This window comes from Felis catus, chromosome B4, assembly GCF_018350175.1.
Source record: "Felis catus isolate Fca126 chromosome B4, F.catus_Fca126_mat1.0, whole genome shotgun sequence".
NCBI classification, from domain to species: Eukaryota; Metazoa; Chordata; class Mammalia; order Carnivora; family Felidae; genus Felis; species Felis catus.
Window position 1 is genome coordinate 63,664,447 of NC_058374.1, and position 23,469 is coordinate 63,687,915.

The 23,469-nt window shown below is 41.8% G+C and overlaps 1 protein-coding gene and 2 long non-coding RNA genes across 6 annotated transcripts in view; 1 reads left to right on the plus strand and 2 right to left on the minus strand.

Annotated features, from left to right (window-relative positions):
• Nucleotides 1-3,859, minus strand: part of SINHCAF (SIN3-HDAC complex associated factor) — a 30,855-nt gene extending 26,996 nt beyond the window's left edge. The window contains exon 1 of one of the 4 annotated variants that reach the window (XM_003988537.6): nt 3,684-3,859. The gene's annotated coding sequence lies outside the window, so the exon portion shown is untranslated. Of the gene's footprint in view, nt 1-1,336; nt 1,526-1,920; nt 1,944-3,335; nt 3,535-3,683 lie in introns of those variants that run through there. The other 3 variants (XM_019834775.3, XM_045061619.1, XM_006933602.5) reach the window with 3 other exon arrangements.
• LOC123386564 lies at nt 2,056-4,340 on the plus strand. The gene is made up of 2 exons (XR_006600627.1): nt 2,056-2,824; nt 3,140-4,340. It is a non-coding gene; the product is annotated as an uncharacterized LOC123386564 (long non-coding RNA).
• A 543-nt stretch (nt 4,341-4,883) lies between these two features.
• LOC123386565 lies at nt 4,884-6,126 on the minus strand. The gene is made up of 3 exons (XR_006600628.1): nt 5,984-6,126; nt 5,640-5,712; nt 4,884-5,260 (listed from the first exon to the last, which is right to left on the minus strand). It is a non-coding gene; the product is annotated as an uncharacterized LOC123386565 (long non-coding RNA).
• Between the last annotated feature and the right edge of the window lie 17,343 nt (nt 6,127-23,469).

Sequence of the window (23,469 nt, forward strand, 5' to 3'; positions counted from 1 at the left end):
ATTAAGAAAAACAAATGAACGAATCTTAGTGTGCTTACAAAACATCTCTTATGCATCTTAAATAATCACAGAGAAATAAATGCCCAAAGGGAAAGCCATACAAAGTTTTTCACTTTCTTGACATGTTCTTTCTATCCACTGCAGATATGTACTGTTACTATAGTATTAAAAGTTGCCTTTAAGTATTTGTACTTTGGTCACCAAAACATGGGAGAAACATGTCTGTTTAATAACAAAACAATGAGAAGCACAATCTGTACAGATTTTTGGTCTGGGTGTGGCATCTAAAGATACTATTTTCTGGTAATGACCACTTTTAGATTCTAACCCTTAAACATGATCCAAATGCAGGAGAAATCAGGAAAGCAGCAGCAGATACAGTGCTGCTTATCGGATGTCTAGACTGCAGGCAAACCCCAAATACCAAAGAAGCATCCATGTGTCAAACCAGCATAATTTTTGAGCTATGCCTGGGGCCACATACCAAAAAAAAAAAAAAAAAAAAGATTGGCTTGAAAAGAAAATCTAAGAGGGGTAACCAGAAGGTCAACCCCAGTTTATAGGAACTAGGAAGAAGCTAGCAGGGACATCCAGCCTTTTACCCTGTCACCCCCCCCCCTCCCCCGCAGCTTCCTTCCCAACCCCCATATAAAATCTCCAAGGCCCAATTCTCCACGTGCTAGCTTCTTCAAGGTCATCCTAAGATAAAGCAGTGAACAATCACCAAACATTGAGCCGGCATACCTTTAGGGCAAAGGGGCGATTTTCCCCTTCCCCAAATCATTATATAAATATTTTAAATGCCATCAGGCTTTTCTCCAACTCCTACGGAAACAAACTCCCAGACTTTAATTTAATTTAGATTGAGCAACTAAAAAAACGTGTTCGGTTTTGCGACATACATTATTAAAAGGCTTTTCAAGTCTGGCAAACTCCAGTACAAAAACAGGTGCTTTCAGTGTACTTCTAATGACAAGGTCAAACTCATATTTTTAATTACTAAAATTAAAAGGAAGAAAAAAGTTTTTTTCTTTTTAATCTTCCTTAGGACAACCCGAGGTGTGGGGGCAGGGGGAGTATTGCTGGGGTAAAACTGTCTCGCACAGGATCCGTGTTGTTCTAGTCACTAATTCCTAGTCTTCCCAGTTGTCTGTAGTTACCCAAGGTTAGACGGAGAAAATAAAAACAAAGAAATCTACTAGGTCTCGTTACCAGAACAAACTCTGCACCGCCCTGCCACCCCAATAAACCAACCCCACCCGCAACCAAAACAAACCTCGCCCCTCCCGGATCCCCCTCCCACACGTAAACACACAAAGAAAACAGCGGCACGCACAATTCAGCCACAGTCCTCACTTCCCTTTGTAGGACAACGGGGAGCCCCGAAACTTCCCCACGGTGGTTTTTTCGTGTGTCGTCGGGGCTGGGTCCCCTGAAAGCGCGAGTCACGGCTCGGCTACGAGGGCTTGGGGGTGCTCGCCGCATGCGCCGGCTTCCACGAAAGCAGCAAAACGCCTCTCCCCAGTCCTCCTGCGGCCCTCGCCGCCCCCCCCCCCCCACACACAACGCGCTTCCCCCTCGGGCAAGCGATGACGGCCGAGAGAGGCACCACGGCAGCAAATAGAAACGCTCCCCGGTGGGTTTGTTGGTAAATAGAACAACTTGGGTCGGGAAGAAAGTTCCTGCGGAGAGCCGCTCGCCTGGGCGAGGGCGGCAGGAGGTGACCCGCGTCCCTCGCCGCCTCCTCCCTCACCTGCGCCGGAACAACGGGCCCCCGCGCACGCCCGCCCGCCCGCCCGGCGCCTCCCGCAGGCCGCGCCTCCCGCACGCCGCGCTGCCGGGGCTTGTTCCTCCTCATGGCTTTGCCCTGACGTAATTCAAACATGGCAACAGTTCGACTTCAAAGGCGAATCCACAGACCTCCCAGACGCAAGCTCCGGACCACGGGTAACGGGCCAAGAAGTCGGGGCCACGCTCTCCCGGCCCCTCGGCTGTCGCGGCCCTCGACGCCCGTGCTGAAGCGCGGGGGCCCCGAGACCGCCGCCTCCCCGCCCGCCCGCCCGGAGCGCGGAGCACGCCGCCTCTCCGCGCACCAGCATGGCACCTCATGCGAGCACCGCCGCCAAAGTTTCCCCGCGAGGGGCTGAGGGACAAAAGCCCCTCTCGAAACTCGCCCGAAGTTAGGGGGGCCCGGCCCACACGGCCCTCCGCCCGGCGGCCGCCCCGAGCGCCGGCGGGGCCCGCACGGGCACATGCAGCTCTTTGTTTTCTGTCCAGCCGGGCGCTGCCTACGTGCAGCATCAGGGATGTCGGATTGTTTCTCAGAGGCGAGACACTTGACGATCACCCCGGGGAGAGGTCCAGACCCCGCGCCCCGAGAGTCCGGAGCCTCTCCCCCCGTCCTCCCCTCAGCAGCAGGCCCATTTAATCAAAGTTTTGCAGTGTCCTTGATGAGAAACGCCGATTGCCCGCCCCGCATCAGCGGAGAGTTGGCGACTTTCACTCTGCTTTTTAAACTGGCAAGACGCCATCATCAGCAAATCACATTGTCCTGCCGGCCGGCCCCGACAGCGCCCGCATCTCGCTGCCGGCCCGGATCTGGACACTCACACAGACCTCCGGCAAAAACCAGGGTCGCAGCCCCTAGCACGTGGTCTGTCATGTAGAGCACAAAAAGCAGTGCCCTCCGGAGTTCTCTCACTCCTTCGGCGCAGACAACGCCGTTGCCTCCATCCCCAAGTCAACTTGGCTATGACTGGCCATCTTAAGCCGCACACAGTCGCCTCAGAAAGCCCTCACCGTGGCGCCCACGTCTACGCTACAGGTGACTAAATTGCGAACAAAACTTGAGGCTCCACAGACACATTGGCCCCCCGCGCTGCCTGGGCGCGGTCCGGGGGGTGGGGGGGGGGGAGGCGTTTGGGAGCCGGGCTGCTTCAGAGCGGCCGCGTGTTGCTCTCATTGTCGCATCCGCATCCCTCCGGAGTTCGGCAAACAACGCCACGCCGCGTGCACTCCGGCCACCCCCGGCGCTGACCCAAAAGGCCGATTTAAACCCTCTCACGCCCGCCAGCTCGCAAGTAGACGGCAACTTAAGTTTCCGAGCCTACGGCGCTCATTGTCCACCCTTCTCAAACAGGCGCAGGGGGGCTGCAACGAAACTAAACCACGAGGTTCAACCACGGCGCCCGACCACTCCCGAGGCGCGCGCCCACGCGGATGCACCGGCCCGGGGCCCCTTCGCGATTGCCAGCAAGTCGTTTTCCTCTTGGGCCTTCCAGCCACCCGCCTCCTTTTCGCCAGAGAACACTACGGCTAAGAAAAGTCATTGTCACCTTCAACGTGGATCCCTCAACTCCGGCGACTCCTCAGTCGTTTGCAGCCTCCACTCACTTCCCCCACCCCAAGACTTTCGGTTTGCCTCCACTACCCTACCCAATTAGAAAAGGCAAACTAAACGTGTATACAAAAGAACCCGGGGTCTGAAGATCACGACAACATTGCTCCCAGCAATGCCATCTCCAAGACAAAACTTCCTGTGCGTGCGTGTGTATGTGTGCGTGTGTGTGTGTGGAAGGACTGGGGGTGGGGGGGAAGGTGAAAAGAGAAAAAAAAAAAACACACTCTGAAATCAAAGCCTCGTGAGACAGTTTTGCACCAGAGTAATGGTTAGAGTCACTCACCTTCCAAAATCAGCCGTTCCACGCACAATAACGTTCCCGAGGTCTGGAGTGCACGCCAAGCCAGCCCCCCCCCCCTTCTAATCGCTCCCTCCTCCTCAACTGCCTTGTCTAGAAAGATTGTCTCCTGCAGTTCTGCAGTTGCTACCGCTGGCCGGGAAGGTGTAGATTCCGCTTTCCCTCTGCGCACGCGCGTCTCCTGGTACAAAATTCTCCTGAATCGAACTTATTTGCATACGGGCGCGCGCGCGTTGAGGGCTGGGAGGGGAGAAGGCCCGGCGGCCGCGCGCGCTCCCGGGGCCTCTATTGTCCTTTTAAGGGGAGAAGCGCCGCGGCGCGGGAAACGAGGCGGCCAGAGGGAAACGGGGGCGGGGACTGCTTACTACGGCTGACGTCACGTAAACAAACGCCCCCTGGCTGGAGGCTGCGGCGAAGGGGGAGTGGCGGGTGGGAAAGGCGGAAAGGTTAGCAGTCTAGGGAGAACGTTCGGCTGCTTGACTTGCTTTCCACCCTGAAGTTCTTGGGGCGCACCATTTCGCATCGAAAAATAGTTTTGGAAGCTGTTTTTGCAAAATTCTCACACCTATGCCCAGTTTTTGGCTTGAGGCGACAGGGGAGGTGGTCTTGCAAGCACCCAGACGGAATTTATGCCTCCTACATTTCCTAAATTTTGTTTGAAGTTGGGTTTTTGAAGCTTTTTTTTTTTTTTAATCCTTTGGGACCAGAGGAGGCTCATTTTTCGTGCAGTTTTAATGAGTCGTTTAATAAAGTCCCATTTTGACATTTTATCCATTCACAAACTCCCGCCTGCCCTCCTCGAGCAGTAACCCAACCCATAACGATCCAATTTCCCACCACCCCCCCAACTTTGGCCTTAAGATTTCAAGCCAGTCCGAGTTGAATGGTTGTTAATTTCCGTGGGAACAGTGTAGCTTTCCTAAAAGACTAGTCAGTGGAAAGCCAGTAATCTAGGAACATGCACACCTCCTCCAGCTGCTTGTAAAGGGTGTTCCATTCAACCAGAAATAATACCACTAACTGGTGGTCTTGGGAATGGAAAAAGTAGCCAAGGAAGTGCAGATTTTCCCTGGTGGAATATATAATAAACCAACAATCTAAACGCTTCCTGTCCCAGGAGGAAAGAAAAAAAAAAAAAAAACCTGAAGTAACTCTTCTCATATAAAGTGGAAAATGAAACAAGAATGATTTTGATACATCTTTATTTGGAGAACACAACCATCACCAATAGGCTGAGACCCTGATTTAATATGATAGAGGGAGGGTGGGGAGAGAGGAAGGATGTTTTTCCCAGAAACTTGATATTGTTCCCAAGCTACAAAAGTGTGGACATCAACCATAAAACTTAATCATCTGCTGACAAGTTTCACTGCTTTCACTGTAATGTCAACAATATGGATTTAAATAGATACTTCTGAACCACTAATTTAATTCAACAACCAATTCATAATACATGCACGACAAACCCACTTCTAGAGTCTGCAACTAATGTTTCTTCTTTTTCTTTGGGTCCTGTAACACAATATTTCTGTATCTGTATATGAAAACCATATATTAAATACCTGCAAAAGAGAAAAAAACAACACCCTCACTAAAATGTGAGCTCCCTCAGGGCAAGAATTTTATACTATATTCATTTTTGTACTCCAGTGCCTAAAACAGAGCACAGCAGATAACGGACTCTGAATAATTGCTTGTAAAGTAATAAATACATGGACATTTCCAAATTTATTATAGATTTATCTCAAATCAAAACAGCTTTACTTTAGTGTAGAATTTTTGTATTTAACCTAAAATGAGTTTGGAAGTTATAGTGCTCACCTCAATTAACATGATGTCTATGATGCCTGTTCCTATCATAATAAATAAAATGGAGTAGGCTTACTAGCTGTTGCTAGGCTTTCATTGGTAACAAGTTGGACCCGCAACATAAACACCTACCTTCGTTTTGAAGAAAATTTTAGGAAGTTGTCCTGGGTTGTCTCACGTACTTATTTGGTTTATGACAGATCTTCTGAAAATAATTTCAAATTAGCACATGCTTTTTGCAAGTATGAAAATTGCAAGTGTGATAATATTTTTCAAACTTCAATTATTGCTTATAGGATATATCCATATAATTTATATAGACAGATAGATAATATAAAATTGTATCATGAATGCCTTTTCTCTTGAAAGTTTATGTAAAAAATATATACTGTAATTCAGGGATGGAATAGATTTAAATGTGTAAGCAATACAGGAATTACAGTATTTAGGATATAATGTTCAGATAAAAAAAGTACCTGTAAGCGTCAGAGCTACTAAGGCAATATTGTACAGCAAGACTTCCTCAAAGTAGAGGTCTCAAAGTAGAGGTCAAGAAGTAATCTGGTAGTTTTTGTAGGAAAGGTAGCAAAAAAGTCCTTAAAGAAAAAGTTGAGTTTCTTAGAATCTTTAAAAAAAAAAAGAAAAAGAACATGTTATTTTTTAACAACCAGGTGCATTCCAAAGGTTCTTTTGTTCATTTTGTTACTTGAACATGTTGTTATGGCTGTCTCTATCCTGGGCCAAGAGCTCATTTATGGGCTACTTTAAAATACTGTTATATAAATAGCCCAAGTGAATTTTTCAAAAGAAAGAAAGAGAGAGAGCAGGAGGAAGGAAAGGAAAGGAAAGGAAAGGAAAGGAAAGGAAAGGAAAGGAAAGGAAAGGAAAGGAAAGAAGGAAGGAAGGAAGGAAGGAAGGAAGGAAGGAAGGAAGGAAGGAAGGAAGGAAGGGAGAGAAATGAGGAAAGGAAGAGAAAAAGGAAAAGAAATAAAAAACCACTACCCAGAGCTGTCTGACATGTTACTGTATCCCCTTCCAGTCTCTCACTCTTGTGTATTTTGTTGTTATTCCTTAAATATTATTTTGTAACTAGCTCTTCTTTACTCAATATCATGAACATCTTTTTACGTCAATAAATTAATTTCTACAAATTTGTACATATGGCTCTAGTGCAATTTATTCAAGGAACATCCCATCATTGAACGTTTAAAACTTTTTCTCTTCCTTCATTTTTTTATATTAAAAGTAACTAGTGAAAAATATAATACATAAATTTGGATTATACTAGATTGAATTACACAATGTTAAAAAGTATTTGAGTATTTTTTTTAAATTTTTTTTTTCAACGTTTATTTATTTTGGGGACAGAGAGAGATAGAGCATGAACGGGGGAGGGGCAGAGAGAGAGGGAGACACAGAATCGGAAACAGGCTCCAGGTTATGAGCCATCAGCCCAGAGCCTGACGCGGGACTCAAACTCACGGACCGCGAGATCGTGACCTGGCTGAAGTCGGACGCTTAACCGACTGCGCCACCCAGGCGCCCCGAGTATTTTTTTAACGACTATAGTACTATGTTAAACTCACACTGAGTTCTCAAAAATAATGAAACTGAAAATATAGAAAAATTGAAATTGAAAATAAGTTACCAGACACTCTGGTTAAGCCAGCCACCTTCCTTATAGTATATTGTCCCCACTGTAGAATTATCCCTAGTGCCTGAACATTTTTATTCATTTAGCAAACATTTAAAGATCATAACTATGTGCCAGATAGTAAAACCATTTCAGAAGTAGAGGAGCTCAAGCCCTCCTTACCTCTTCTGACTTAGTTCTGCATCATTCTATTTGCTACTTTTTCTTTGGTAACATTTATTGCCTTCTTTTGAGACTTAACTGTTGAGCAACTTTACAATTTCTTATAATATTCTTTGCATTGATGATAAATCATATGTAAGGGACTGAAAATGTCAATTTTTACCTGGTAATGACGGATATTATCAGCAATTTAGTAACGTTTCTAATGCTAACTCCAACTAATGATTGTTTTTTAAATGAAGGCTAATACCCTCATCAGAGGCTGGTACCAACCACATCAAAACATTTTGTTGAGCACAAGAAAGAGCTGATTATTATTATTAAACCTTGGGTTTGGTTCCTTAGCAGATAATAGCCATAGGACTAAATTTTTTCCTCACAGCAAAACAAGCACAGTATTTGGTTACTTATTTGTTAAAACCTTTTTAAGTTCAACTAGCAAGTGGTCAGAGCAAGTCAGATAATTTTAAGCTATAAGAATAGAACTGGTTATGTGATCTAAGCAATCTTCCAACAACCATTTGACAGCTTCTAGGAAAAGGTGTCTGTTACTTAATTAAAATTAACTTTTCAAATTTTTGAACTTAAAGACCTAACGAATTGTCACAAATTTATTTTTTTTTTTTTTTTTTAAATTTTTTTTAACGTTTATTTATTTATTTTTTGAGATAGAGAGAGACAGAGCATGAATGGGGGAGGGTCAGAGAGAGAGGGAGACACAGAATCTGAAACAGGCTCGAGGCTCTGAGCTGTCAGCACAGAGCCCGACGCGGGGCTTGAACCCACGGACCGCGAGATCATGACCTGAGCCGAAGTCGGACGCTTAACCGACTGAGCCACCCAGGCGCCCCTGTCACAAATTTATTTTTAGAAAAAGGAACCTCTAAATTTATAGAAATTTTAAAGTCTTATACTAGCTCATGACATTTGAATAGCAAACTTTAAAAAAATAAAATTACTGGCAACAAAATTAATTTTATTTTAAGAAGGACATTGACAAACTCGAATAAATTCATAAGAGAAGAAATCAGGCTGATGAAAGAGGCTGAAAACCACAGCATAATAGCAATAATTGAAGGAGGAGTTGTGTTTTGATTGTGCAAGAGAGCAATCTTTGACTATCTGAAGGACCATCTTTAGAAGAACGAATGGTCTCATTTGTTTATGCCTAGGAACCAAATTTGTTGTGAAAATCACAAAACAGATTTGTGCTAAACATGAGAAAAAATCTCCACACATACAAATAATCCAAAGATTGTTCAAAATATTTCAGAAGTCAACCCTCCATCACTAAGGATGGTATTCACAAAAATAAAAGCAAAAATTTTATTTCAATGAATTGCATTATTTACAATATAAAGATTGCTACCTCTAAATTCCTATAGAACTCTATGAATCTATGATTTCATGGGGAAAATGAGTGGTACCATCAATAAGTGCCTTAAAATCATGAGAGGGATTTATCACTGTGGCTGAAGAGGTTAGGAATGTCTTTTTGGAGAGGATGGGATTTGAGCTTGGACTTCATTCATTCATTCATTCATTCATTCATTCAACAAATACTGAGTCTCTACTAAATATCAGTCTCTGACAATAAAATGATAAGCTAATGCAGAAACCAGAAACTGTCGCTCATGGAATGTGGGAGGCAGCCTTTCCAAATAACCACACAAATATAATTATGAACTGTGAGAAATAAAAGAAAAAAAAGTACTGTGAGCCTACTCATGTATGGCAAGAATCTGATCTAAACTGGAAGTGAGAAAAAGTGTCTTTGAGGAAGTAAAGTTGAATTATCATCAGGATTAAGATGGAGAAATGGAGAGTGGAAAGAGTACTGAACCAGGGGCAATATCAGGAATAAGTTCTTAGAGATGGTACTTGGGGTGGTGGGGAAAGACATGATTACAAGAGTCATGTCTGTGATTGCATAAAAGTCATACATGAATCCTGTTAAAGGAAAAAGCAAGTGTCAGGTATTGGAGACCAAGAGAAATCATGGTTTAAGCCCTATGGATTTGGAAGTACCTACACTGAGTTAAAAGCAGTTGCATGCCAAAAGTATTCAAGAGTCAAATCCTACATGATTTGATTGCAATCAGTTTAATCAATATATTTTTCTTCTATGAAAATTTGTTTTTCTAAATGTCAATAAGAAATTTATCCTCCTGCCATAGAGTCCACTTCCTGGGAAAACCTCTGTTCTAATAATTTAAATCATTACTGAAGGTCAGCATGCCACATCATCAACAGGTAAGAGAGAAAGCAGACACATGGTACAGAAAGTCAGAGAAACATGCTGGGTTGCCATTTCTAAGAGCTTTGGGAACAAAATATCCAGGAATCTAGAAGAATTTAATATTTTGCTTATAGTTAATTTTAAAAATTTTAATATATATTTTTAAGAATTTGAATTCTTGGGGCGCCTGGGTGGCGCAGTCGGTTAAGCGGCCGACTTCAGCCAGGTCACGATCTCGCGGTCCGTGAGTTCGAGCCCCGTGTCGGGCTCTGGGCTGATGGCTCGGAGCCTGGAGCCTGTTTCCGATTCTGTGTCTCCCTCTCTCTCTGCCCCTCCCCCGTTCATGCTCTGTCTCTCTCTGTCCCAAAAATAAAAAAATAAACGTTGAAAAAAAAATTAAAAAAAAAAAAAAAGAATTTGAATTCTTGGGGTGCCTGGGTGGCTCTGTTAAGCGTCTGACTCTTGGTTTTGGCTCAGGTCGTGATCTCACGATTTGTGAGTTTGAGTCCCGCATCTGGCTCAGCACTGACAGTATGGAGCCTGCTTGGAATTCTTTCTCTCTCCCTCTCTCTCTGCCCCTCCACTGCTGTTTCTCTCTCTGTATCTCAAAATAAAATTAAAAAAATAGAGGGGCTCAGTCAGTTAAGCATCCAACTTCAGCTCAGGTCATGATCTCACAGTCTGTGAGTTCAAGCCCCACGTCAGGCTCTGTGCTGACAGCTCAGAGCCTGGAGCTTGCTTCAGATTCTGTGTCTCCCTCTCTCTCTGCCCCTCTCCTGCTCATGCTCTGTCTCTGTCTCAAAGATAAATTAAAACTTTAAAAAATAAAAAATAAAAAAAAAAATAGAATGCAGGGGTGCCTGGGTGGCCCAGTTTGTTGGGTATCCAACTCTTTTTTTTTTTTAATTTTTAAATGTGAATTTATTTTTGAGACAGAGAGAGACAGAGTGTGAGTGGGGGAGGGGCAGAGAAAGAGGGAGACACAGAATCTGAAGCAGGCGTCAGTCTCCAAGCTGTCAGCACAGAGCCTCTGAGGGCCTTGAACTCATGAACCATGAGATTCAGGTTGTGATCTTAAGGTTCATGGGTTTGGGCTGCGACGGGTTCTGTGCTGACGGCTCGGAGCCTGAAGCCTGCTTCTGATTCTGTGTCTCCCTCTCTCTCTGACCCTCCCCTATTCATGCTCTGTCCCTTTCTCTCTGTCTCTTTCTCTCTCAAAATTAAATAAACATTAAAAAAAAGTTATTCATTCCAGTATTATTTGCAATGTAAATAATCCAAATGCATCAATAGAGGACTGGTTAAATTAATGAGGGAACATTCATAAAATGGAATTCTATGCTGCTATTACATAGAATGAGGTTGCTTTATACATACTGGCATAGAAAGATATTAACACTCTGTTATGTGGATAAAAAGAAATTTCCAGAACAGTAGGCTAAGTATGATTTCATTTGAAGACCAAAAAAGAATATATAGAGTGTATATGTATATACATGTACATATATAGAGACATTTATAGATATGGATGTCATGTGTTTGTACATGCATAAAAAATGATTGGAGACATACCACAATGTTAATCACAGTTACCTCTGAAGACAGAAATTAGAAAGAAAGTGGGAGGAGTGATTTTTATTTTATGTATTTTTTATTTTATATTATTTTTATATAACTTTTTCCTTTTTGGACTTTTATAAGCATCAATTACTTTTATAATGTAAAATTTTAAGGTAGAAAAACACCTATTAAAACACATGTAGCACATTAGGAATATGAAAAGAAAAAGTGTTGGGATCCCTGGATGGCTCAGTCGGTTAAGCATCTGACTTGGGCTCAGGTCACGATTTTGCAGTTCATGGGTTTGAGCCCTACATCGGGCTCTGTGCTGACTGCTCAGTCTGCTTTGGATTCTGTGTCTCCCTCTCTCTCTGCCTCTCCCGCACTTGCACTCTGGCTCTCTGGCTCTCTCTGTCTATCTCTCTCTCTCTCTCAAAAATAAACATTAAAAATTAAAAAAAGAAAAAAGAAAAAGTGCCTATATTAGTTTGACAAATTACTGAGGTAACTGTTAGCTTCTTGAACTCAAGAGCCATATCCTGTTTGGCTTTAAAGCTTCCAAAATCTTTTTTATGATGTGTGCATATAAATAGCTATAAAACCATACAGGCCATAAATGCTCTTTATTTTTTCTATCCAAATTCTCTTCCCCCCTCATCTCTGAATGTTTAAATCCTACCAATCCTTCAAGGCCTGACTCAATGCCAGCTCAGGTTCAGACATAATTATCATTTATTGATTGCCAGCTCTGATCTAGTATCACTCTTTGTGCATGTTTCATCTCTCTTCATTGTTTAAAGTCTTCATGATAATCCTGTGACATAGATGTCAGTCCTCCTCATTTACTTATGAAAAAATGGGCCTGAGCAGTTATGAGGCTTAATCAGTGTCACGTGTCATAGTAAGTGGTGGAGGTGCAAGAAAACCAGGTCTTTTGAGTTCGAATTCCAGATTCATTGTCCTGTACTCTTCTATGGACTTTGCCCTGATTCCATTAACAGAAAATAGTATTTTCCTCCTCTCAATTCCTCTAATATGTTGTCAGTACATCTTAAGACACACATCAATTTCTGCTTTATATTTCAGTGATTCGTGTGCAGCCTGGATCTCTATATGATGAGAATTAAGTCTAATAGTTTTTAGTCCTTGGAGGGCATGAAAATCACCTGTGAAGTTCTTTTTTCCAATATTTTTATTGTGGTAAAATACATATAACATAACGAGTGTTATCTTAATGCTTGTAAGTGTACAATTGAATGATAATAAATACCTTTATTTTGTTGTACAAATCATCACTATCAATCTCTGTAACTCTTCTTGTGTTGTAAAACTGAAACTCGACCCATTGACAAATGACTTTCCATTCTCCCCTCCCCTCAGCCCCTGGGAACCACCATTCTATTTTCTGTCTCTATGATTTTGACTACTCTAGGTATCTCATGCAAGTAGAATCATACAGTATTTATCTTTTTGTGACTGCCTTATTTAACATGTGTAATATCCTCAAAGTTCATTCATGTTGTAGAATATGTGAAATTTTTCTTCCTTTGTAAGGCTGAACAATATTCTATTGTATGTATATACCACATTTAGCTTATCAACAGATATTTGGGTTGCTTTGTGTTTTAGCAATTGTGAAGAGTGCTGCTATGAAGATGGTATACAACTATCTCTTCAAGACCCTGTTTTCCGGGCACCTGGGTGGCTCAGTAGGTTAAGTATTCAACTCTTGGTTTCCGCTCAGATCATGATCTCACAGTTTGTGAGCTCAAGCCCCAAGTGGAGCTCTGTACTGCTGGTGTGGAGCTGGCTTGGAATTCTCTCTCCTCTCTTTGCCTTCCCCCACTCATTTTCTCTCTCTCTTCTATCTCTCACTCTCTCTCAAAATAAATAAATAAAACTTAAAAAAAAAAAAGATCCCGTTTTCAATTTTGGGGGGTATATACCCAAAAGTAGAATTGCTAAACCATATGGTAATTCTGTTTTTAATTTTTTGAGGAACGACTATACTATTATCCAACTATATTATTTTACAATCTCAACAACAGCGCGTGAGATTTCCAATTTCTCCACATCTTAACCAACATTTGTTATTTTCTGCCTTTTTGATAGTAGCCATTGTAATGGATGTGAGTTGGTATCTCATTGTAGTTTTGATTTGCATTTTCCTGAAGATTAGTGAAACTGAGCATCTTTTCATGTGCTTATTGACCACCTGTGTATCTTCTTTGGAAAAATATCTATTTAAATTCTTTAGAATCAGGTTGTTTGTTTTTTGTTGCTGAGTTTTAGAAATTCCTTATATATTATATTAATCCTTTATCAGATACATGATTTGCAAATATTTTCTCCTATTCTCAAGGTTGCCTTTTTACTCTGTTGATATTGTCTTTTGATACAGAAAATGTTTTAATTTTTTATGAAGTCCAATTTGCCTATGTCTTCTTTTGTTGCCTATGCCTTCATTGTCATAGCCAAGAAACCATTGCTAAACCCAATGTCATGAAGATTTGCCCTATGTTTTCTTCCTAAGAGTTTTATAGGTTTAGGTCTTAAATTTAAATTAAAAAAACATTTTTTTCTTACATGTATTCATTTTTGACAGTGAGAGAGACAGAGCATGAGCAGGGGTGGGGCAGAGAGAGGGAGACACAGAATCCGAAGCAGGCTCCAAGCTCTGAGCTGTCAGCACAGGACCTGACGCGGGGCTCAAACTCACGGACTGCGAGATCATGACCTGAGCTGAAGTCGGATGCTCAACTGACTGAGCCACCCAGGCACCTCTTAAATTTAAATTTTTGATCCATTTTGAGTTTTCTGCATATGGTGTTAGGAAAGGGTCCAACTTAATTCTTTTGCATGTGGATATCTAGTTTTCCCAGCACCATTTGTTGTAAAGGTTGTCATTTTCCTATTGAATGGTCTTGACACTCTTGTCAAAAATCAGTTGACCAAATACGTGAGGGTTCATTTCTGTGCTGTCATTTCTATTTCACTGGTCTATATGTCTGTCTTTATGCCAGTACTACACTGTTTTGATTACTGTAACCTTGTAGTAAATTTTGGAATCAGGAAATTTGGGTCCTTCAGCTTTCAAGGTTTCAAGATTGTTTTAGCTATTTGGGGTCCTTTATGATTTCAGATGAATTTTAGGATGGGTTTTTCTATTTCTGAAAAATTGGGATTTCAGTCGGGATTGCATTGAATTTGTAGATCACTTTGGTAGTATTGACATCTTAACAATATTAAGTCTTCCAATCCATGAACATGGGATGTATTTCTATTTATTTATATCTTCTTTAATTTCTTTCAACAATGTTTTGCAGTTTTTATTACAGGTCTTTCACTTCACCGATTAACTTAGTTCCTGAGTACTTTATTATTTTTTTTAGTGTTGATTTTTTTAAGAGAAAGAAAAAGCACATGCATGTAGAAGCAGGGGAGGGGCAGAGAGAGGGAGACAGAGGATCAGAGGCAGGCTCTATGCTGATAGCAGAGAGCCCAATACAGGGCTCAGACTCACAAACTGTGAGGTCATGATCTGAGCTGAAGTATGACACTTAACCAACTGAACCACGAAGGTGCCCTGATAAGTATTTTATTCTTTTTGATGCTATTATAAGTGGAAATATTTTTGTAATTTCCTTTTCAGATTGTTTATTGTTAGTTTATAGAAATGCAACTGATTTTTGCAGGTTGACTTTGTATACTGCTGCTTTGCTGAGTTCATTTATTAGCTCTAACTAATAAATAACTCTTTTTGTGGAGACTTTTCTACATATAAGATCATATAATCTATGACGAAATTTAAGGCCCACTGCCCCAAATATGGCACTTTGGCATATTGAACATTTCAAGCTAAAGGAATTTGATAGAATGGCAGAAGCAGGAAGGTCACTCTGGTCTTCTTCCCATCCTTCTCCCCGGAAAGAGATCATAAAACTCTCATGTGAGAGATGCCATTCCTATTACCAGAGGAAAGGAACATCCTTATTTCCAAAGATAAAGAGATGCTAAGAAGAATCTGAACAAGCAGACCTTGCTAAGTTTACTACACTTACCTTGTATTCTTTGACCTATCATATTTCTTCATGACTGTCCATTCTTCATCAAACTTAGCATAAAATATTCAGATTTAACTGTTTTTTTGGGTCTTCTTATGAAAGTTCTCATGTTGCATAACAAATAAATTTGTATGCTTTCTCCCCTTAATCTTTGTTCATTCAATTTTCAAATGCAGCTAGGAACCCTAGGAGGGGCAAGGGAAATCTTTTTCTTCCCTATATCGACAAATAGAGATAATTATACTTCTTCCCTTTCCAATTTGGATGTTTTTTATTTTTCTTGCCTATTCGCTCTAGCTAGATCTTCCCGTGCCATGTTGAATGGAAATGGCAAAAGTGGGGCATCCTTGCCTTGTTCCTAATCTTAGAGGAAAAACATTCAGTCTTTTGTTGCATTGAGTACGATGCTCACTGTGGGTTTCTCACATATGGCTGTCATTATGTTGAGGTAATTGCCTTCTATTCCTAGTTTGTTGAGTGTTTTATCATTAAAAAAACAGTTGAACTTTATCAAAATGCTTTTTCTGCATCAATTGAGATAATCATGTGTTTTGTTTTGCTATTTATTTATTTATAAATTTTAAAAATGTTAATATTTATTTATTTTTGAGAGAGAGAGAGAATGAGAGCATGAGAGTGTGCTCAAGCAGGGGAGGGGCAGAGAGAGAGGGAGACACAGAATCTGAAGCAAGCTACCAGATCCACACTGTCAGTGCAGAGCCTGATATGGGGCTCAAACCCACGAATGGCAAGATCATGACCTGAGCCAAAGTTGGTCGCCTGACCAACTGAGCCACCCAGGCGTCCCTTTATTTATTTTAAATAAATGTTTGTTTATTTTTGAGATACAGTGTGTAAGTGGGAGAGGGGCAAAGAGAGAGGGAAACAGAGGATCCCAAGCAGGCTCTGTGCTAACAGCAGTGAGGCCAATGTGGGGCTTGAGCATATGAACCATGAGATCATGGCCTGAGTGGAAGTCAGATGCTCAACTGACTGAGCCACCCAGGTGCCCCTTTGTTTTGTTTTTTAAAATGATTTTGAACCATCCTTGCATTCCAGGAATAAACCCCACTAGATCATGGTGCATAATATTTTTGAATATGCTGCTGAATTTAGTTTTCTAGAGTTTTGTTGAGAATTTTTGCATCAATGTTCATAAGGGATGCTTCGCTGTAGTTTTCTTATAGTGTCTTTGTCTAATGTCGGTATCGACATACCTGTGAACTTTTAAAAAATGTTCATACCACGAACCAATTGAATCAGAATTTCTGCAGTTGATATCTAGTTAACTGCATGTTTTAAAACCTGCATTGGGGGGCGCCTGGGTGGCTCAGTCGGTTGAGCGGCCGACTTCGGCTCAGGTCACGATCTCGCAGTCCGTAAGTTTGAGCCCCACGTCGGGCTCTGTGCTGACAGCTCGGAGCCTGGAGCCTGTTTTGGATTCTGTGTCTCCCTCTCTCTGACCCTCCCCCGTTCACGCTCTGTCTCTGTCTGTCTCAAAAATAAATAAACGTTAAAAAAAAAAAAAAAAAACCTGCATCGGTCATTCTGATTCACACCAAGAGTTGAGGACTAGGGCGCCTGGGTGGCGCAGTCGGTTGAGCGTGCGACTTCAGCCAGGTCACGATCTCGCGGTCCGTGAGTTCGAGCCCCGCGTCTGGCTCTGGGCTGATGGTTCAGAGCCTGGAGCCTGTTTCTGATTCTGTGTCTCCCTCTCTCTCTGCCCTTCCCCCGTTCATGCTCTGTCTCTCTCTGTCCCAAAAATAAATAAACGTTGAAAGAGTTGAGGACTGCTATGCTCAGCCACACCTGATTCATCTTTGAATGTTCATAGTGCCTTGTGATAAACAGATATCCGATAAATTTTTGTCAAATTACCCATAATCGTTAATGATTTTTAAAAATCCAAATGTAGAATCAGAGCTGTCTTTACCGGAAGACAACTCCAAGTGGTTGGGTGAAGAGAGGACACTGCAAGAATCAGGTAGCATAAGCTCAAGGGAAGTAGTGTAGTATGAGGATAAAAGGTAAAACAACTGGGGCAAAGAGGTGTGCTCAAACACACCCTAGATGTTAACATAAAAACAGCCATAAGGAGTGAAGACAACAGGCTTTTAGGTCATTCCCTCAGGTTACATATTGCCTCTTTATGATGGCTTTGCTCTTTCTTTTCCTTTGAAAGACATCCTCATTTTATCCATATCACGCTTTAATAAAGCTGATGGTACTGTGGTGGAAAAATAAAGAATTTGCCTTGGCTCCTCCAAATTCCCTTGAATTTATAAGATAGCAAAAGAGGACTAGCTAGTGCTGGGAGTGATTTGAAAAAGGATGAATTTATCTGGGATGGGGAAAAGGACTTAAGGGGACTACACCAGGAATGTGGTCAAACAGGACTGACTACACATGCCTCATAAAATATGGTGTTCCTCACCTGAGGAATTGCCCACTAAGGGAAACTATTTTTGTTAATATATCTGCCTCTTAGCCAGACAGTTTTATAATTACAACAACGACAACAACAACAACAAAAATCTACATGTATTATATTAACTATCAGTATAAGGATTTAGAAATCTTGTTGGAATTTGTTGTAATTAGATTTGGCCAGAAATGGGCTGTTGTTATTACACAGGGATGATAGAGCTGACCCACAATCAACAAAGTGTATGCTTGAGTTATTTTTCATCACGTTCACCACAATAATCATTAATAAATACCTTCATGCATATAATCTGCTATATGGTAAGGGTACACAATGTTATACAATATACTTCCTACTCTTAATGGGCTTCCAGCCCCGTGAGGGAGACATAACAGCGACATAAAAAGTAAATACCCACTCAAAATAAAGTAATACAAGTTCAATATTACATGACATATACTTGCTGTTATTACTATACGAGTTCAGATGGTCTGTGCCCTCAAGTTAAGGAGTTTGTAAGGAAACAGGTAGGTTAATAGATTTCAGCATAACATGATAAAGTATGTGCAAGGTCCTAAGGGCACACGAGGCTGGAGCATTTAGTCCAGTCTGGTGTTCAGAGAAAGCATGTTGCTTGAGTGGATCTGGAAGGATGGATAGGAGGTTGACAGGTGAGCAAACATGGGCAGGGCTTTCCACACTGCGGACCAGCACAAGCAAAAGCCCGTAAGTGGAAAAAAGCCTGCCATGTTGAAGGAACACGCAGAATTATTACAGCGTCAAGTGCATGATTGGGATTTATGGGGAATAAGTCTGGTCAGGTTATGGAGGGCCTGTGAGCCATGTTAATAAACAGTTTGGACTTAGGCTGTAGGCAATGGGAACCATTAAAAGCATTTAAGCAGGGGAGTGACATGATTAGATTTATGTTTTTAAGTATCCAATTCTAGGTGCAGTGTGGAGGATGGATTAAAAGAAATAAGACTGGAGGCGGGCTGATCACTTAAGATTTTAACACTGTAGTTTAGGCAAAATTCAGTAAGGGCCATAACTGGATAGGAATGAACAAAAAAAGGACAGATTTGGGAGATTCCAAGGAGGGAAAACAAGTACTTGGTTATTGACTGGATGTATATGAAGGAGAGCACAAAGTCTAGAATAAGTCCCCTGTTTCTAATTTGAATGATGGTCACAAGAACTGGGAAATGAACAGGTTTAGAGCATAAGATAATCAGATCTGATCTGAGAAGGGGAAGGAGGAGTAGAAGCTAGAAGGGGATGAAAAGTCAAGGGAAGCTTTTTGTTTATATGCTTTGTTTTGTTTTGTTTTGTTTTGGTGTGTGAATAACTTGATCATGCTCATAGGCTAACATCCAAGGACCAGTGAGTTGAGAAGAAGAACCTGGAGATAAAGAGAGAGGATGTCTGATAAAGTAAGGTCCTGGGGAAAACAACAGGGACTTGAATCAGGAGCAAAGGTGGATGAGTGAGTCTGCAGCAGGAGAATGATATCTCACTCTCTGAGACTTGTGGAATGGTTGAAGCCACACTGGAAAACGAAGCCACATGTTTAGGAATGGGTGAAATCGAGTATCTGTTGCTTAATGACCTTGATTTCTCTCCATGAAATGGAAGCCAGTTCGTCTGTGTGAGAGCCAAAGTCCTGTACTTGAGTAGGTTGAGAAGAATGGTGAGGGAGCCATCACTGGGTGGAGTGGAGAGAGTGCTTTCAAAGGGTTGTTGAGGAGATTGAGGATTCAGCTGAGTTGGGACATCATAAATTGGCAGTGGTGATGATCTGTAGTTGCCTAATTTTCCCCTTCTGGCAGGATTCAGGAGTTCTAGAGACAATAAGTTACTAGGCTAGATGGGAGAGAAAACAGGGATACAAAGAAGTGGAGGATGTTGGAGAGACAGCAACAATCAGCCATGCTGGCTGGAGTTAAGGACGTAGAAAGGATAGATAGGCTGAATAATGGTCCTCAGAGATATCCTATGCCAAAGAACCTGTGAATGATACTATATATGGCAAAAGGAACTTTGTAGATGAGATTAAATTATGGACTTTAAGATGAGAGATTAGGGGTGCCTGGCTAGTTCAGTCAGTGAAGCATGTGGCTCTTGATCTCGGGGTTATGAGTTCAGGCCCCACATTGGTAATAGAGTTTACTTAAAAAAAAAAAAAAAAAAAAGACAGAGTGATTATTCTGGGTTATCTGGTTGGGCCCTATGTGTCATCACAAGTGTCCTCATAAAACAGAGGCAGAAGGAGATTTTACTATAGGAGAGAGTGAGAAGGCCATGTGACAACAACAGAAGCAGAGCTTGGAGTGATGCACTTTGAAGATGGAAGAAGGGCCCACAAGCCAAGGAATATAGGTGGCCACAAGAAGCTGAAAAAGGCAAGTTAATAGATTCCCCCTCAGAGCCTCCAGAAAGAATAAGCCCTGTTGACACCTTGATCTTAGCCCAGAGAAACTGATTTTTGACTTCTGACCTCCAGGTCTATAAAAGAATAAATCTGTGTTGTTTTAAGCCACTATGTTTATGGTAATTTATTACAAGATCAAATGGAAACTAATACAAGCAGTGAAAGATTTGCCAGAAAATCTGGCCCTTAGAAGAATGGTAGGACATGTACAAGCAAAGATGAGGGGATGGGACAATGGGTGATAAAAAATGGAGATAGGGAGAGGATGCCAATGTCCATAGCATACTCAGGAACCAGGAAACTAGCTTTCTAGAACAAAAGATCATGCTGGGAAATGAGGCTGGATCCGTAGGGTGCACCAAAATGCTGAGTGACTAGATTACCTCCTTTGTGAGTTGGGCCATGTCCTGCAGGCTTTGGGGAGTAGCGAAAGGAAGAGGAACTTAAAGTTGATTTGTAAGACTTGGAGCAGAGAAACACTTCAAATACAGAGACTAGATCAGTTTCCAATAGTCTTTGACTAAGGATAGTGGCAATGTGTATCTTTCAGGGTTCTTCATAGAAACAGAAGCAATAGGAGATGAGATATAGATGATAGATAAATAGATAGATAGATGATAGAAATGATAGCGACAGAGGACCGAGACCTCTCTCTCTCTCTCTCTCTCTCTCTCACTTATGTACCTTTAGAGAAGGAGACAGATAGTTATTTTAAGGCACTGGCCCAGCACGTGCGGGGCTGACAAGTCTGAAGTTTGTAGGGCAGGCGGGCTGGAGACTCAGAACTTACGTGGCGGTTGGCACTGCAGTCTTGAGGCAGAATTACTTCCTTTCTGGGAAACTTCAGTTTTTGCTCTTACAGTCTTCTGTGGGGACCCATTTGGAATCCTAGAGTTGGTATAAAGATGATCATAAGCTGAAGATATTTGAGATTCGAGAGACATGGGGCGCCTGGGTGGCGCAGTCGGTTAAGCGTCCGACTTCAGCCAGGTCACGATCTCGCGGTCCGTGAGTTCGAGCCCCACGTCAGGCTCTGGGCTGATGGCTCGGAGCCTGGAGCCTGTTTCCGATTCTGTGTCTCCTTCTCTCTCTGCCCCTCCCCCGTTCATGCTCTGTCTCTCTCTGTCCCAAAAATAAAAATTAAAATTAAAAAAAAAAAAAAAAAAAAAAACAAACGAGATTCGAGAGACAAAGAAAAAGCTTTCTCAGAGTTCCCCCTATCTAACACCAGCAACTTTTGGGAAATAAAAAGCTACCATGAATTCCTCTTCAGGGCAGATCTATTTCCAGAAGGGAAAATGTGAATAAAAACCTTCCACAAACCCCTTGTACAGACGAGATTTTTTATGGCCCTGAAGGAGACAGAAAGACTACTCATACCTGTAGAGACATACTTGTAGAGAAACATTATCACAAACTTTCTTATCTCCTGTTTATTCTTCTGAAAACACATTTATCTTTCCAAAAAGTCATTTTTTTTCCCATAAGTGCCTTTCTCCCAATCCTCTTCACCCCCATCATGGTATATAAGCCCCAAATTCTAACCACTCCTATGAATTACTCATCAATGAGGTCTCATCATTGTGCTATATGCACAATGAGTGGGTAATTAAACCCCATTTTTTCCCTCCTGTTAACCTGTCTTTTGTCAGTTTAATTTGCAGCTCCCGTATACAAGCCCTAAGAGGGTTGGGAAAATTTTTTCCCTCTCCTACACTTTAAAGTGATTAGATAAGGGGTGCCTGTGTGATTCAGTCAGTTAAGTGTCCAACTTCAGCTCAGGTCATGATCTTGTGGTTCATGAGAGTGGTGTCAGCTCAGAGCCTGGGGCCTTCTTCAGATTCTGTGTCTCCCTCTCTCTCTGTCCTTCCCCCCACTTACACACTCTCTCTCTCTCAAAAATAAACATCAAAAAAAATTTTTTTTAATTAACCTGATTGGATGAAGTCCACCCACATTATCAAAGATAATCTTTACTTAAGTCAACTGATTGTAGAGGTTAACCACATCTACAAAATATCTTCACGGCAACACAAACTTAGATTAGTGTTTGATTAAATAACTGGGTACCACAGCCTAGCCAAGTTGACACATAAAACTAACCATCACACCAGAGAAAGGAAGGATGGATAAAAAAAAAAAAAAAAAAAAGATTAAGAAAATATTAGCAGGATTCGGTTACTGGCTGGGGTATGGGAGTAAAAGAAGTCCAAAATTTTAGGCTTGGAGTCAATGGTTAGCAACTATACATCTCACTTCTGTCCTATCCTTAACAATGGGACACACATTTCCAATGACTACCTGGAGTTAGGGATGCAATGTGTGGCAAGGTAACAAAGGTCTACATGGGGATGGTCAATGGCCTTGGTCCTGTATGTGCAATGCTTTAGGTAAAATTAAGTCCCAATAGAAGTATCAACCTGGTTGTTATAGAAAAAGAGTCTGTTACTGAAGAACTGAATAATCAGACAGAAGAAAAAAAAGCAAGAAATGATGTGGAAAGATTTTCTGAAACATGAAAAAAAATTGTCACGTTCCCCTGGGCATCACCATGCCGACTGGTCAATGCACTTGCTTTAATCCATTGAAATTTAAACAATTGGTGTAACCTTGAGCACAGGTCTACAAGCTTTCTACATTTGACATAAGATTTATTTATCTGGGTTGGTGTTTTCCTGAGTTTCATTTCTATTTTTAGGTTTGGGTTTCTTTCTAAGTGACACATGGGTACTACTTGTAAATTACAAGCTTGGCGTTTTGGCAACTGTAATAACGAAAACCTGAAGTATGAAGATTAAAAATCCTGCCTGGCCAGGTTTTCAATTGAGTCTGGATGCACTTCACTTACTCTATTAGACCGGTAACTTGTTGCCAACAGAAACTTAAAGAAGCTCTTTCTGCAATTAATATGTTAACTATCGTTAATGGTTTTGTTTTCTCCAGAGGAGCTAACAGCACAGGCATTAGTCTTTAGTCTTGATAAACTGGTTCCGAGAAATGAGAAGCACATGAGTTCAGGAAAGAGAACACAACTAGGCAATGAATCGAGCTGCAAAATGCTTCGCCCTCCAAGGTGAATTAAAACCTTGAACTTAGAAGCCAATATGACAGACTTTATTTAATGTGTCAGAAATGATTGGTGACACAAGCTTCATGGTCTCTAGTCTAAACCTTACTAAACCAGCAAGCACATGGCTTTCTACAGCCCCAAGGGCGCCAAGCCCCCAGTACACCCACTACGTCCCAGTTCTCCAGACCAGCGCGCTTTATCCGCTCTGGAGAAACTGTTTTCAACACCTCGCTTGATTCCTCAACCTTTCCTCAGGGTGTTTAAATTGCACCTGTAGATGGTGGCTAAACTAGGGGTGAAGGAGGGAGGGAATTAATGTTTGATATTAGCCCCTATTACGGAAGGCCCCAGGCACCT